The sequence below is a fragment of the Canis lupus genome, chromosome 31, assembly GCF_011100685.1.
Source record: "Canis lupus familiaris isolate Mischka breed German Shepherd chromosome 31, alternate assembly UU_Cfam_GSD_1.0, whole genome shotgun sequence".
In the NCBI taxonomy this organism is placed as follows: domain Eukaryota; kingdom Metazoa; phylum Chordata; class Mammalia; order Carnivora; family Canidae; genus Canis; species Canis lupus.
The window spans coordinates 32,534,169-32,547,611 of NC_049252.1; the positions used below are offsets into that span (position 1 = coordinate 32,534,169).

Consider the following 13,443-nt stretch of genomic DNA (forward strand, 5'->3'; position numbering starts at 1 on the left):
GCCTGTTTTCATACTTACACATCCGAGTGCTCTGGGAGTGAAGTGCAAGTTTAGCTCCTCCTGTGTTTGCTGAGTTTGCACTTGCTGAGTGCAGTGAGAAGTGCTTCTTTGCTCAGCCGACCCAGGGAACTGGACTGTTGTAGGGAATCCAGTTGTCCCTGGACGTTCCGCCTCTGAGGATGGGCTTCCCTTTAAATGTCATGTTTATGGTGCCACAGAAGGGTCGTGACTAAATGCGATTCAGTTCCTGTGTACTGAGTTTAAAAGTGTGATTGTGGCACCTTTTAAAACACTTCCTCCCAAATCCTCACCAGAAGGGAGAATGATGTAGAACATGAACATATCACAAACCAACGTATTGTAAGCTCTTTACTATTATGAGGTCTCTGAAGACAGGAACTGTGTTTTCTTGACTTCTGTATTCCCAGGCCCCAGCACCATGACATATGGTAAGTCCTCAGAGTATTCTTGGTAAAGGAAGGAAAGTAGAAAGAAAGGAAGGAGGGAAGGAAGGAAGGAGGACATTTTCACTGTGTGAACAGAATGCATCAGTCTCAGAAGAGTGTATTAGCATAAGGAATGGGCGGCCATGGAAAGCCAGCTATCTACAGCCTATGGGAGGGAATCTTGTTCCTTTGCAAACTCAGTTCAGCCTTTCATGGCTACTAAAGGTGGGCCACCCAGAGAAGAGCCTTCCAGGCATCCGATGGATTTGCTGGCCACTAAGTGGAAAGCAGAGAAGCACTGCACTCATAATACAGGCTGCTTTGTGTCCTCACAAGACTTTGGGCACCACACAGAGCCTTCCATGTCCTCGGATCCCTTTAGAGAGGATTTTCCAGGATGAGCTTCCCTTCCCAATCGGCCCTGCTATGCTGCTCACAGCTGTTTGGAGCAGAGATGGACACCTGACCAAGACTGCAGCTGATTAGAGATGGACACTTGACCAAGAATGTAGCTGAGTAGAGATGGACACCTGCCAAAGAATGTAGCTGATTGGAGCAGACAGGGTTGTTGAGGTGGAAAACCTGGGTCTCAGACGTGGCCACCTCAGTGCTCTTGGGTCGCCAATTGCTGCTGACAAATCCTGATGACAAACGAGGATTTATATCCTAGGAACCCTAGGACCAAGAATGTAGCTGTTTGGAGCAGAGATGGACATGTGACCAAGAACATAGCTGATTGAGTAGGGATGGACACCTGACCAGGAACGTAGCTGATTAGAGTAGAGATGGACACCTGACTAAGAACGTAGCAGATTGAGTAGGGATGGACACCTGCCCAGGAACGTAGCTGATTAGAGATGGACACCTGACCAAGAACATAGCTGATTGAGTAGAGATGGACACCTGACCAAGAATGTAGCTGATTGAGGAGAGATGGACACCTGACCAAGAATGTAGCTGATTGAGTAGAGATGGACACCTGACCAAGAATGTAGCTGATTGAGTAGAGATGGACACCTGACCAAAAACAGCTGCTATAGGCTGACCAGCAGCTTATGAGGCAGCCTGACTTGGAGCTCTGTCCAAGAGGAGATGATTATACTCGATGGTGGCCACTCACCAAGCATCTTCCCTCATTGGAAGTCAGTGTGGGCTAGATGGGGAAGTAGGAGGTGGCGTGAAAGCTGAGAGTGATACAGGGAAGACGGTAAACAGAAGCCTTGAAGAAGGAGGAGGAGGAAGAGGGAGGAGGAGGGAGGAGGACGGAGAGGGGAGCAGAGCAGGGAGCAGACCGGGCAGGCAGGGTTGTTGAAGTGGAAAACCTGGGTCTCAGACGTGGCCACCTCACTGCTCTTGGGTCACCAATCGCTGCTGACAAATCTTGATGACAAGCAAGGATTTATATCCTAGGAACCCTGGCTAGGTGGCCACGGGCGACCACACTGGCTTCCTGTCACCTCAAGGAGCCCAATGCCCACATTTCACTTCTCTGGGCCTTGGTGTCTACACAACGAGCCAGGCTGGTCTGGGAGCAACACTAAGATGTGAATTCAGGGTTCTATAAGCTGCGGGGAACAGGGGACTTTGCCTCTGCCTGGGAAGGAATTCATACTCGAGCTTGAGACACAGCCCAAGGTAGTGGATATTTAATTGCCAGGCCAGGAGCCGGGGGAGGGCCTTGGAGAAGGCAACCCCAGAGGCAAGGCCACCTGCTGAGTATGGCTGAGATGAAACAGAAATGGCCCTGTAGACATGTGCGCACGAGTGGCATAGACCTGCACCAGGCTGAGAAGGCGGCCTGGGTGTCTGCAAATCTGGGGGGGCTTCCTGATGCCCAGAGGTGGAAGCAAGGCACTCTGAACTTTGGAAACAACCCAAGTGAACAGCAAGGGCTCTAGAAGGCATTTCCTGGCTTAGATGACAGTCGTGATCCTGGATGTTCCCTGGCGCGCTGTAATCAGAACACCGAGGGCACCTACGTGTTTCTTCCCGGGACCCCCAGATTTCTGAAGGAAGAAGCTGGCTAGGTGTAAGTGGCATACGCAGCAGAACCCACACAGTGAGGGTATGGCCCAGCCTGGTAAGCAGAGGGCTGAATCTGGAGAGGTGGACAGCGGTCCGCCTGGTAACCTTGTAGGAACACAAAGTTCCTGGCCAGGTTCAGCTCCTGGTGCTGAAAGAGAAATCTGGAGAGAAAGCAGGTAAAGGCCTACTAGGATGATGTTAAGAAAGAATGAATTTCCAAGCACTGTTTTACTTTCTTCTGACTCTTTTCATCCTTTGAGGAACCTGTTACTTGCAGAACAAAGGAACACTGCCACTGTGATGTGTTTTCTAGGGGAGCCTTTGCAAAGTAAGAGACTACACTCCAAAGAATCACTGAGGCCTTCCCGGTTGTCAAAGCAGGGGCTGGCCTCAGGCCTCGCTCTCCCCGGCCTCTGGGGCATCTGACATCATTCCCCTCTCTCCTGTGGAATGATATCGTCTTCCCTGGCTGCATTTTATTCCATTGGAAACAGAGCTGGATTCTTGAGCATGTGCTAAATGACTTTAGAGTGTAGGGCTGCTCCCTCAGGTCCAAGATCAAAGATGGCATGCCTGGAGCTAGTTTCCATAAATGTTTAAAAACATCTGGGGCCTGGGAAATAGATAAGATACTGCAGCCAGCAGAGAGGTAAACTCGGATGTCGTGTGCAAACTCGTCCTCTGAGATTGGCATGTGAAAGAAAGAGTATTGGGGGAAGAGAACCTCTAGGGCAAGGATGGCCCACGCCAGTCCGTCGCTGAGAATGTGTTCCTGTTTTTTTTTTTTTTTTTCCCTGTTTGTTTGTTTTAAGCTAGTGATGCTTCTCCAGAAAGGAGAGCTTCTAGGATCTCAACGAGACAAAACTTTACAACTTCGCAGTGCTGTTTGAGTAAAATGAAACTTTTTTTTTTTTTTAAACCGTGTGGCACCTAAATGAGTAGGAGGCTTTTTATGGGCTTTTCCCCCCTAATTCCATAGTTTGTTAGCAGAACACTGGACTGGTCACGATAGCACGAAGCCTCTGGTATGAAATAATGACTCTTTCCAGAGCTTGGCACTTAGTGGGCACCCGACACCTATCACTTTGTTGAATATATAAATGAAAGTTTAAAATGAAGGAAGAAACACCTTTTGCCTTTATTTCCTATGGTTCTGGCTTATCTGGTTTAAGACTTTGCCAGGACACTGGACTCGGTGCTATCTCGTGACTCAGTTTCCTCACCCATGCAGTGGGTTGCATGAGATTCCAGTGATGACGCCCGTGAAGGGGCTGTACACACAGGGAATCGCAGCACAGACGCGAGGCAGGGTGTCGCTGCAGGGTGAGAAGCCTTGGCTGGGTTTGGCTCATCCCTGATCCTAATGTGTTTCTTGCCTAAGATGTTTGTGATGGTGGAGGAAAGCCTGGATTTCTTCCCTGAAGATTGGGGGCGGCTTGTGTTTGCTTCTCGGACTTGTCCCTAGGACTTCAGCCTCAGGGACTTAGGGCCACAGAGTCGTCGGCCACAGGGCTGGCATGTGTGAGCACATCTGGGCAATGAGACAGCTTCCAAAGTTTCACGAAGGGCTTCCAGAGTCTTACCAGGTGGCAAAGTGACAAACTCCCGTCAATTCTAATATGCGTTCAACAATAAAACATCCACTGCAAGTCTATGTGAGAAATTTTAATTCCTCAAAGGCCCATGTGAGGCCTCCCTTGTAATTCTTTTTTATTTTTTTAAAGGTTTTATTTATCCACGAGAGACACACACACACAGAGGCAGAGACATAGGCAGAGGGAGAAGCAGGTTCCCTGCGGGAAGCCCAATGCAGGACTCGATCCCAGGACCCCGGGATCACGACCTGAGCCAAAGGCAGATGCTCAACCACTGAGCCACCCAGATGCCCTCAACCTCGTAATTCCAAAAAAATGGTTTAGTTGATTGAAAGTCAAACAGAATTTTCTACTGCTGTGGAAGGAGCTTGGCTAACTTTTATAGTCTTTGGTTGTCTATTTCTGGAATGTCTGTGCTCAATGGCATAGTGAAAATTAAAAAATATATATATACAAACACACATACAAAGGTTCTCAGAGAAGGCAAGGAAAAACTGGCCCCAGGGATAGAAGACACTTTTCTGAGAATTTTTCTATGTTTTCTAAGTCCTGCAAATCTTCAAATGCTACCTGAGAGCTTTTCATCTGTAGTTCAAAGTCCTTTTTTTTTTTTTTTTTTTTTAAAGCAAAACCAAAAATAAAGCAAGGAGAGGCCAGGTTTTCTTTAAAACAACATGCTGGCTTTGGAGAGGCAAATCCGTGTGCACTTTGTCATGAGCGACAATTAAAGTGAGAAGGACCAGTCTGTGGTTTAGATGTTCGTAACTGGGAGAAGGCGTCCTCTGCAAAGGCATCCTCTCTTTGCCTTGGACCAGAAAGGAAGAAGCACGGCTTCCTTGAGTCCCTGGTCAGCTCACCAGAAGCCATGTTGGGTGGGGGTGCTACCAAGGGTCTAACCTTGGGGTGACCTGGTCAGCTCACCAGAAGCCATGTTGGGTGGGGGTGCAACCAACGGTCTAACCTTGGGGTGACGGGGATGGGGAAGAGGAAGTGGTCTAGGCAGGCCGGCAGAGCCCAGTGTTTGGCCGAGTGAAGGCTACTGGTTGGTCCAGGCACTTCTCACACTGCCCCTGTTGGCCCTCAGCAGAGCCATGAACCTCCGGGACCTCAGTGTTGGGTGGACACTTCCTGCAGAGGGCACAGGCTGTCTGAGCCTTTACTCAGCGTCTGTATGTGGTCACTCGGTAGACACTGGGAGAGAAAATAAATGCCCGCTGGGGTTAATTTCATGGAGATGGTTTTGGATTAAAGCTCTTTTGGGTTCTATGGGTAGATGGCTGGCAGCACAGCTCCCTCATCCAGAAACAGGGATGGTGGCCTTCATCTGGAAGCTGGGTGGGGATTTAGCGGGGTCTGCTTGTCAAACCCCTGGCCCTCCACGCGGTGCCTGCTGGCCTCCAACGACCTGGGGAGAACTGTCATTAAACATGAACAAAAGCATAAAACTGACCCAAAGAAAATAAACCGTATCTCAGACCATTGTTCATTCCGTCGGAAATGAAAGCCTGGACCCTTTTATCATAAATGTAGGGAGCGTGAGACCATCCCCTGACAGACTGTGTGGGCCCCAGGCCCCAGGGTCAGAGATGCACCCTTGGAGGAGGGCTGGCTTGCCACCCGGGGAGCAGGTGGCTCATGAGCATGCAAATAGAGGCCCCTCTGGGGAGGGGGCTCCAGCCCTCAGAGAGCACCCACAGTTCTGTCTTCCCTTCGGGAGGGCAGCCTGCCTGGCAGCTGCCAAGCCTGCCCTGCTTTGCAGCTATGCACCATGTCAAGCACCAGGAGGGTGCTGGAGGGGAGAGTGGAGGGAAGGGATGGGGAAGGGGGTAGCTGGGTGATGAGGGCACTTGATGGGTGAGCACTGGGTGTTATTTGTAATTGATGAATCACTAAATTCTACTCCTCAAACTAATAACATACTATATATTAATTAAATTGAATTTAAATTAAAAGGAAAAAACAACACAGGGCCTCAGAGTCTCAGACCTTGGGGTTTGATTCCTTTCCGTCTCCCTGAATTTGCTCCCCTCCCCTCCTGTGACTGCCAGCCTAGCATTGTGTAGAGGAGTGGCAGTCCCAGGTCCTCAGTGGGCAGGGAGAGGGTGTGCAGGTGTGGGGTGAGGGAGGAGTCCCCGGGCTGCTTTGGGGGTGTGCTTCACCTGGCTGTGGCGAGGGGAGTTGCAGGGAGGCCAGCTCTCTTCTCAGGCTCCTGGGCCTGAAGTCCTTGACAGAGTAGGATTGTGAGGATAGGGAGTAGGGGTCACCACGAAGGTGGCTGTTCAGATGTCTGCAGGGCGCACGCGATGTGACTTCTCCAAGGTCTTCGGACCCAAAGGATGAGGTCACGTTTGCATTGGTGGGAGTGTAGACATGAATAGGAGCTGTCTGGGGAGTGGTTCCCTGTGCCAGGTGCTATAAATATGACCCCTGCCTTCAGTTCTTAAGAGTATGCACCTTGGCAGGCGGGTAAACCAGTTGTCCGGAGGGGGTGTGGGGCGGTGGGGATGGGATGGGGGGGGTTTGGGCGGGGGAGAAGCCTTGATTTGTAGTGTTTGCCGACTTCCATAGTATAAATGCTCCTATTGCTGCTGATCGCAAGCTCAGCAGTCTCGTCAGTTCACAAAATCCCTAAATATTTGCCAGGCAGTGCTCATGGGCCAGAGGAGTTGGCTCATTTAATTAAGAATCATTTGCTAAGTATTAGAGATTTTGCAGGCGAGGAAATTGAGGTGTAGAGGTCACGTGGTAAGAAGAGAACCCTCATCTGAGCCTCCTTCTTCAGGGCCTCCTGGTCACCGTGTGCCCCTGAGTTCAGTGGTGAACAGGTGCGAGTTCAAGGCTGGGGGGAGGTTTTTGGCTCCAGGTCAGGCAGGGTCAGCGGCCCGGGAGAGCTGACTGGCTCGAGGCACATCACCGGCCATGGCTTGCTCTCGCCTCCCTCGTCCTCTCTGCTGGGCCAGCACGGGCTTGCCGCCCAGGCCTCTGTCTCCTCCCAATGCCTGTGGTGCCTCCTGGTGCTCCTCCTCCCCCCACTGTTCTTGAGTGTGCCACTTGGGCGAGGACTGACCCTGCACCCCGGGGCAGAAGGCCTGAGGGAAGTGCCACCAGGAAGGGAGGTGCAATGCTGCCTTTCTGCCCTGGGTCTGGCGACACTCACCTGCCCTCACAGATGTTCCAGAAGCCCTGAAGGTCCTTTTCTCCTTAGGGCCCTTGAGCTGCAGTTCCATCCACCTGGACTGCTCTTGCCTTCGCTATCCCCATCATTGGCTTCTCCTCATCCTGCAGAAGGCCTTCCCCCATCAAGCTATGTAAGCAACCGTCCTGGTCTTCCCCATATTAGCACCCTATTTTTTTTTTCCTTCCTGCTTTCATATGGTTGCACAACCACCTTATCTATGTATTTGCTATGCATTCATCTGATCAAACACATTGTGGTGGCTGCAAACTACCACTATGACAGCTGTCCCTTCATAAAGTGGATCTTAATTCCCCTCCTTTTAGATGTGAGCTGGACTTACATCTAAGAAGATTCTTCTTCTTCTTTTTCTTCAATATTTAATTTATTTATTCATGAGAGACACACAGAGAGAGGCAGAGACGCAGGCAGAAGGAGAAGCTGGCTTTCCTGTGGGGAGCCCAATGCGGAGCTCGATCCCAGGACCCCGGGATCACAACCTGAGCCAAAGGCAGATGCCCAACCACTGAGTCACCCAGGTGCCCCTGTGACTCTTCTGATAAAGAGAATGTGGCAGGAGTTCTGGTGTCAGAACATCTGAGGCTGGTCATAAAAGGCAGCTGCTGCCTGGCTCTCTTTTGGTTCCTCTCTCTGGGGGAAGCCAGACACCGTGGTGTGGGGACACTCCAGGAGCCCTGTAGGGAAGCCCAGGTCGGGAGGAGTTCATGCCTCCACTGGCAGCCAACACCAGCTGGCCATCTCTGTACCTGAGCTGCCTCCCCACCCCAGCCCTGCCCTGAGGAAGCAGACCACCCGTCAGTCAAACCTTCAGATGACTGCAGCCCCAGCCAACACCTGCTGGAGCCTAAAGCACTCCTGAATCTGACCTGCCCATCCAAGCCCACCCCAAGTCCCTGCCCCACAGAAACTGCTAGAGATGATGCTTCCTCCTAGTCAAGCCACCAACTTTGGGGCCATCGGCAGTACGAAGGCTACCATTGGCCTTGTTCTGTGAATAGGGAGACAGAGGTACAGAGAGGTGAAAAAACTCACCTAAGATCACATGGAGGCCGAATTCAGACAGAGGCGGTTCGACCACACAGCCTAAGTCCCTCATCACGATGCCACACTGCCTCCCTCCAAAGGGAGGGAGCTGCTGCCCCAAACCCTTTGTGCTTGTGGACCATGAACCCTAAAGAAGGGACTGATTGGGTGGTGGGGAAGCCCAGAGCCCTCCCCTCCACAGCCAGATGCAAATCCAGGCCCTGCCACCGGGAGACAGGCTTTTCTGGCTCATTTCCAAGTCCCCCCCACCCAGGGATTCTGACACCTGACTCATGATCGCTAGCCATCCAGCTGTCACATGCTGGGGTCCCTGCTTCTGTGTCTGCTTTGGACTTCCAGCGAGCTCTTCATGCTCACTACCCTGAATTCCCCTTTCATCTCTGTCTACAGCCTTTTGCACACAGGAGCCTCCTCTGAGACTTGGTGAGGTCAGCCCCTCACCTTTCATCGGAGCCTGCCTGGTCCTGTTGTTGCCCCAAACAGAGGGCCCAGAATGGAGAGGGCTCGGGGATGGCCAGAGGGCCTGGGGTGGAGTGTCTGGGCTCACAGAGGCACACTCAGCTCAGACAAAGCCAGGGGGGTTAAGAAGGAGTCAGAAGCGAAAAAAAAAAAAGGAGTCAGAAGAAGAGCTTGTGCCATGGGTCCCGGGGATCTGGGTTCAGGCTCATGAAACCGGGCAAGCGAATGTTGCTATGGTGTGTGGTATGTGTGTGGCGTGTGCACGTGTGTGATGTGCGTGTGCATGTGTGCACATCTGAGCGTGCATACAGGCTCACCTTGCTGAACTTTTGCTACATTTTACCCCAGAGTCTGATAAAGTCCAGGGAGGGGGGCAGTGAGGTGTGCCTCACATGGGCTCAGTAGGTACAGGAGGGGAGCAGCTAAGATGGATTTGGGACAGCCAGGAAACTGTTAGCTCCACGAGGACAGGGGTGTTTGTCTCCCATCTGCTAGTTTTTCTCAAATGTGTGGACAGGATTTGACCTGGAATCTGAGACACCGAACGTAGTGATTTTCCTGGTGAGAACATCTCACAGCTTCCTCCTTTTTTATCAGGAGGCCTGAGACATCCATCTGAACTCTCTCCTTTGCTCCCAGTTAGTAGGACAGTTGCCTGGAGGATATAATGACCCTGCAGCTGCCCTAAAACATGGTCCGGCAGTGTCCCCCTGCCATAGTGCCCAGAACCCACTCCTAGGTCAGACCCTGTTGAGGAACAGAGTGCAAGGCTTCCTGCCCAAGTCACTAGAAATTAAAAAAGTCTAAAGACCAAGCTGGGCAGAGGGTGTCCAGTCCTGGGTTGACAGGCTGGCTGGCCCAAGCCTCAGGGTGGAGGGGATGGGAAGGGCTCCTCCACCAGGTGCTGGCCGTGGAGGACTGCTGGCCCCTCTCATTGGTGCTCCAAAAAGGAGGTGCAAAGACCCTGGTGAGATCAACACTTGTACGCCACCAATGCCCAAAGCCTTGTGCACCTGCTGATGAGAGCTGAGAGGGCTTCCACCAAGATGTGGGGTGGGTCCCCAAGAAGGCTGGCTGACAACTCTACGGCCATGGGCACCCTCCAAGGCCCTGTCTGGAAAAGAGTCACGCACCCTGGGGTCCCTGGGCATGCACATAGCTACCTTTTATGAGTGGTGCTGGTGAGCTGGCGACTGCAGCCTGCTGGACATTTGGATCCTAAGAGATTAAAAATTCCACCGTCTAAGACCCACCTGAAAGCAATACAACCTGTGTCTGGGGTGGGGACCCCGCAAGGCCCATCTGCAGGAATCCCCAGCTCTTCTCAGGGGCAGCAGCTGAGAAGAAGGTTGTTCAAATCTCGTTCCAGTAGGGGCCTCTTTCTCCCCCAGAATCTGCTCAGAGGAACGAACATGGCAGCTGAGGACAGGCCTCTCTGAATGATGCACTTCTCCCTGTGGTTCCCCCGGCTTCTGAGAAGCCCCGAGTCATCGAAAACCACTGATCTGCGGGATCCACTGACAGAATGGAATCATGACAGAGGGAAATTTCCAAAGTGTTTGGAGAGCACATGCGCTGGCGTCACCCACTCCGGCTACGTGCCATTCCTGAGGTCAGAGCCTGTCGCCCCGACCTGGCCTGCACTGCTCCCCATGGGAAGGGCCCTGCAGACCCCCTCTCCCGGCCCAGGACTTGAAAGCAGGGGTGGAGCTTGGAGGATGCTCATTGAGGAGCTCTCCCCCTTATGTCCTCCTGCCCTGCTTCGCCCTCCCGATCCCAGGAAGACCACGGAGCCCATTCTCGCCCCTCTGGCCGCTCTGTGTGGCTGTGCAGTGCCAGTGGGGTGGGTGGCTCTGTGTCACATGAGGTCTTTGCCAGGCCCACATCTAGGGCCTTCTCTGCCTTCCTCATTTCACCACACCTCAGTCCTGACTAGGGGGTGATGGTGGAACCCGAGGTATTGAGCAGCCCCATGAACTAAGCCCTAGTTTAGGGAGGTGGTCCGAGTCCCCTGACCCAGCCCCTGGGACCCTCTGCTGCAGGCAGGAGCCACTCCTGGGCAAGGGGACTGGGCAGTGGTGTGAGCTGACACCTGCTGCCCTCACTCCCTGTGTTACTTGGTGCAAAGCCTACCAGCCCTCTATCTTTTAGAAGAGCCACCCCTTTCATTTTATATTGTAGTTCTGCGACAGACCAATCCCATGATTTCTTTCTTAGAAGCCCAGTTCCTCAGGGTCAGGCTGTTGGTCTGCCCCCTGGAGACTGCTCCCAGCGAGCCTGCCAAAGACTGCCATGGGCAGCAGATGGAAGTCTGTGTGTGGCAACAACTGACTGAGATTCAGGTGTGACCAAGTGTTGGAGGGTGGGTTCTAGAAGAGCCACTGGATGAGTCTGCTCAGGGACATCACTGCTCCTGTCAGCTTGGTCCACGTGGTCCCTTCAAAGATTTGAGCCTGACGCACTGGGGTTCCTCGAGGCCCCGTATCCTGTAATATCCTCCATCGTGCTACTGGCTGTGACCTCTGTCTGGATGAAGAGATGCCAGGATGACTCATGGAACTGCTGCCTGCCTCATCCCCGAACATGTGGATACTCTTCCTCAGACCTACACACACCACTACCTGCAGGGGTGGAGGTAGACTGAGTCCATCTCTAGGAAGGAGATGTTTGCAAGCAGTCCTGACATGCATGGATGCTGCTTCCTCAGAGCCTGAATCCAGGCCACCTCCCCCAGGATCTGGACAACTGCCTGGACAGAGATGCTGGCTTTCACTCAGGTCATCTGGAATCTACATGGCCTCAGGCCTTGGTGGTCATAGACTGACCTCACACCTTGGAGACCTTATGATCAAGGGGGCAAGGCTGATTCCTGGGACTGGTCCTGTCCTTCTATGTCCTGCCTGACCAGGCTGTCTGTGTAGTCTAGAGTGTCCATAGCAAGAATAGGGACAAAAAGCCCCCTCAGAAGACCAAGGCCCAACTTTGCTGTCTTGAGAGGGGAGGGGGTTTTTGGGTCCCTGTCTGGAGAGCGATTTTCAAGTGGCTGGATGTCTAACATGGTCTCCTGTAGGGAACTGGCAGGTTGCCATGGTCCTTACACATAGGAGAAGCTACGCTTCATCCGCCACACCTGGAGGAGCTAGGCAGAGTCTCAGCTCACCCTCTGCTGCAGAAGATGAGTGGCCACATCTGGGGTCTTATTTCTCCTCTAGCTTCATGATGGCTGAGAAAACTGTTCCTCTGGGCTGGGACAGACCAGCCACATGACAGGCTTTCCTTGACCACTAGGCCACCCTCCCTCCAAGTGGGTGGGGTATAAATCGAGGCTGGCACAGTCAAATTTAGTTTTCCCTGAGATCCCCCAAGGCACTATGGTATAGAGTGGAGGAGAGAGTCAAAATTCAGCCCTAGGCTGGCTAACCATTCTTTTTCTGTGAGTTGCCATATTAAAGTCTCTTTTAGCAGATATGACATTGGGGGGTCTCCCCACACACTTACCCAAAACATTTCCTTCTCACTATCCCCTGTGTTACTTGTGATGATGTGTTTGAGGGATTATCTGCATGACCACTGGCCTTGCCAGTGAACTATCTGCTGCAGGAAGGGAGGGACGTGTCCGTATGACTGATGACTGTACCTCTGGTATCTGAACAGGTCTGGCCCATAGGAAGTGCTTAGTGAATGTCTTTTAAATACACGATCGGTCTTTGCTCATCTAAAAACCTTTGTTTCCCCTTAACTCATGTTATATATCACTATATACTCAGAAGCCATGCTTGATTAGAAGGAGAGCCAAGTCCTTGACTGGCGAAGTGGGTTATTTTAACACAGGTTGTGTTTAACATGAGGCTGAATCATAGCTCAAAAGCACCTATGGAAACTGATAGCAGACACTATCCTTTTACAAAGACACCAGTGAAGGAGGTTGCGAGCCTGGTGTTGTCTTGTTGTGGAAATCAGTAGAAAAAGCAATTGGCTTCAAGTGACTTTCTCCTTCCAAAGTAACAGATAAAAACATGGATCCATGTAATCCATTAGCAGAGTATGGGGAAAGCACAACAGATTAGGGAGAGAGCAAATGAACAGGAAGCCGTTAGCCTGGCATGTTCAGAAGAAAATTTTGAAGGAACGTGCTACTTTTTGATGGGAGTCCCCCAAATGAATTTCCAGGTAGTCTGCTGGACGGCTGTGTTTTTAAAGGGGGAATGCGTGCTTAGTCACCAGGTGATTTCAGGCTTTGAAAGAGATTTCAGAACATGCCTTAACTGAAGCAGAGCATGTAAACAAACCAGAATATCGGCTCCAAAGTGCATGTCTAGAGGCACCACAGATATCTCACTCCCAAACTATACCTTCCCAAAGGTAGAACTAGAGGTGTGCTGGAGCCACTGTCCTGGCTTGGAGAACTGACTTCAATTTTCAGGAATTTGTATGAGCTGGTTGTTAACCATAGTCATCATCAAAGATTAAATTATGTAAACCTACAATTTAATTAATTATATTAAAGGCAAAAGTGATAAATCCTAAAAACTCGTCACCTTCCTACATATTTTTCTGTGTGTTCTTGAGGTTATTTACTTCTGTTGCATCTGTATAATGGAAACACTGCATAATGGCATGCCACTGCACATCTCGGGGATGTCACTTTGATAGCAGGAAATTGGTCAGAGTGGGAGTA

General features: G+C 51.6%; 1 protein-coding gene and 1 long non-coding RNA gene across 2 annotated transcripts in view; one reads left to right on the top strand and one right to left on the bottom strand.

Moving 5' to 3' along the window:
• Window positions 1-13,443, bottom strand: part of KCNJ6 (potassium inwardly rectifying channel subfamily J member 6) — a 260,697-nt gene that overhangs the window by 105,303 nt on the left and 141,951 nt on the right. The gene's annotated exons all lie outside the window — the stretch shown is intronic.
• Window positions 7,854-13,266, top strand: LOC111093452. The gene is made up of 3 exons (XR_005382373.1): window positions 7,854-8,729; window positions 10,157-10,377; window positions 10,983-13,266. It is a non-coding gene; the product is annotated as an uncharacterized LOC111093452 (long non-coding RNA).